This window comes from Petaurus breviceps, unplaced genomic scaffold (genome assembly GCF_028583685.1).
Source record: "Petaurus breviceps papuanus isolate PSGF00001 unplaced genomic scaffold, PetGlider_PUasm1.0 90804, whole genome shotgun sequence".
Taxonomy (NCBI): domain Eukaryota; kingdom Metazoa; phylum Chordata; class Mammalia; order Diprotodontia; family Petauridae; genus Petaurus; species Petaurus breviceps.
The window spans coordinates 2681484-2684716 of NW_027187348.1; the positions used below are offsets into that span (position 1 = coordinate 2681484).

The 3233-nt window shown below is 42.1% G+C and overlaps 1 protein-coding gene across 1 annotated transcript in view; it reads left to right on the forward strand.

The window, feature by feature from the left end:
- The window catches only part of TECTA (tectorin alpha), an 84044-nt gene that overhangs the window by 19854 nt on the left and 60957 nt on the right, over nt 1-3233 (forward strand). The window lies entirely within an intron of this gene.

Sequence of the window (3233 nt, forward strand, 5' to 3'; positions counted from 1 at the left end):
AAAGAGAAAGGAGAGAGGGGCAGAGACAGAAATGGGGAGGAGGAAGGAGAAGAAGAGAACTGAAATGAAAGGCAAAAGAAGTTAACTTTTCCTTACACCTGTTCAGTGGTTTCTGGGTGTATGGGTGTATGTAATAGTCAGTGAAATCACAAAGTACAAACTATAAATTGGATCCTATCTCCTTCCTGTATAGCATAGCTTCAAAGCAGCCTCCTTGAACTGAATGTCTCCTGATCTTATACTGAAAACTACTGCCTCATTCTAAGAAAAACCTTCAAAAATGACTCATAATTCATGCTTCTCAAAATGCAGCTTTGGAAGCCTGGAGGGGCATGGTAGCCTCTTTACTAAGGCTGGCAATAGCCTTTTGAAACTGTGCCTAAGCATTCCTGAATTGGAGTTCCCCACAAGGGTCTATAAAGAATGAGAAAATCTGAATTCTGGAGGGCCTGCTTAGCATATGCAAATCATCCCAGTCACTATCCAACCTAGTTTTGAGTCAGGGCACCAACAAAGGAAAGAAGGCTAAGAGCCATTGATAATTAGTGAATTCACAGGGGTACCAATTTTCATAATGTTAATGCAGACCTTGTCACAACCAGGTATTTATTCCGGCAATAATAACAGAGGCTATGAAAGGTTGATTGCCTGAACTCAGCTCAGACATGAATCTCCAAGCACAGAGGTCGTTACGGTGATTACAAACCCAAAATGAAGCCAAAGGGAGGGTTTCCCTCTGTTGTTGGTGGGTTTTTTCCTCTAACACGAATTGTAGTTTCAATTTATATAAAATGTCCAACAACAGAGAGGGCTGGGGATCAAAGAATTCCCAATTTTCTTCAGCTCTTTGACTCACTGTGACCAGGTAGTTTCTTAATTTCAAAATCAGGGAAGGGAGGCACTGTTCTAATCAATATGCGGATATAACCATCCCACTTTCTCCTGCTGCTTGGTACATCTGCCCAATCAAAGCCAAGAATTAAGGTACAGAAGTTCTGAGCTTTTCTTCCTGTTGGAGTTTACAGAACCCTTTTTTAGTAATGCACTTATCTCATCCTTGCAGATAGATACAAAACTTTCAAGCCAGAAAAAGATTCACCCGCCTTTCCAATACTTACCAGTGTGTTGAGAGGGTGATGCATTTCATAGCTGCAGTCTGGAGAAGGAAACAGTTAGTTCTATTTTTGATTTTTATGAACATTCTTTTTCTCATAGTCTGTTTTTTTTCTTGGCAGTCCCAGGATTGGGGGGTGGGCGTGGACAGGGGGCAAGGAAGGGAGAATGTTGCAACCTCTTTTCTTTCAGGCCCAGTGTCTAAGGTAATTTTTCATGGTTCTTATCCATTATTGGCCGTAAGGGGCAAATCTACAATTTTCTACAGAGACTACGGTATGTGGATGTGAATGTAAATGTTATGGAAAGAGAAGCTTATAGGAATCCATCCACAGCCTAACAATGATCCCCGTTTTTTTTCTTTGGGAAAGTTTCCCATGTTTCTAAGTGCACCTGCTCTCTCTCCGCTGGTGAGAATGACAGGATGGTGGTGCATAGACTGCCCACCTAGGGTGAGACAGGGTCCCAACAGTGCGGCAGGTGATTGCACTGGGAGGCAAGGAAAAGATGGGTATTCTTTCCAGGAAAGTGACTCCCAGAGACACTTTCTATTGCTAGACTTGGAACAGCTGTGGTGATTTGTTTTCTGAAAGTGGGCTCAGTTTTAGCTGCCCTGTCTCCAGTTAAGGGGTTGGAGATAGGCTGAGGCTTAGGAAGCCTGGGTTCTTCATATATGTGTGTGTGTGTGTGTGTGTGTGTGTGTGTGTGTGTGTATGTGTATAGGTATTTTTTCCACTGTACCTTTTCTTAGATACTAAAATAAATACTTCCAAATTAATCATGCTAAAGTGGGGGAGGGGGCAGAGAAAGTCCAAATAACTGAAATTGATAGAGGCTTCAAACCTCATTTTAATTCAGTGATTCAATCCTTCCCCTTTGTCAGAGCTATAGAAAACAAAAAGCCACAGGTAGAAATCCAGACTGATATTTGTTTCACTTCCTTTTTGCCCCTGCATAGCCCTTGGACAGATGCTAATGCATAAAGTGGTAACCAAGAGGGTGTGGAGGAGGAAAAACAGAGGCTTGGATCATCCTTAAAGTGGATTTTCAACCCTTGAATAATCAGGAATGGATTGTATTAATAAAGAGCTAAAAAAGAATGTTGCAGAAAAGATATGTTGAGTTGGGAGTTCTTTTGGGGGTCCTTACCATTTAAATGTCTACTTGTCTATATGTAGAGCAACTAATATTTTTCAATATATCCACTTATTCATGTTTCATACACAACCCCTGCTCTACCTACTGTTCCTTTAAGTAAAGGTACTACTGTTTAAGGAAGGTGGTAGAGCTTAGTTGGTATTCTTGGCATTTGGGGGAAGAATTGGGTTTTTTTTTTGTTAAACCTTAAAAGGTTGATGTTCACCACATCATATGTTTACTTCTGAGGACTTGTGCTTTTGCCTGAGATAAGCTCCCCACCCTCCACTCCCCCACCCCCAGCCCACTCTTCTTTGTCTGTAGCAGTGAGGACAAATGAATCAGCTCTTTGCTTTTTTTCCTTTTCTCATTCTAACTTTCTGTCATACGCCCCTTCTTTTTACTATCTCTTCCCTGCACACCTCTGTGAAGGCACACATCTGAAGCCAGGGTCTGCCCAGAGGTCATTATTAGGAAAACACCTGGATTCAAGCAATGGGAGGGCAGTTCAGGTAGGGGAGAATCAGACCTGTGCTTTAGGAAAATTACTTTGATAACTGAGTAGAAGATGGATCGGAGTGAGGAGAAACTGGAGACACAGAAACCAGTTAGAAGGCTGTTGCCATAGTCTAGGCAAGAGGGCCTGAACAAGGGTAGCAGATGGGTGAATGGAGTAAAAGGGATATATGTGAGGGATGCCATAAAGGCAGACAAATGAGCAGTGGACACCTTCTCAATACACTCTGAATACATGCCTCCTACCATGTTAGTGGCATTTCATGTAGAATAGTGCCGCTGGCTATTTGGGGAGATTAGACTGAGAACCAAGTAAAAAATTAAAGGCCAATATAAAACAGTATGCAATTAAGCGTTGAATTGTGTGGTATGAACTGGAAGTGATGTAAGAGGCTGGAAGTGTTAGAAGAGATTGGGAGAGGAGAGAGAAGAGAAAGAGAAAGGAGAGAGAGGGGAGAGGGAGAAAA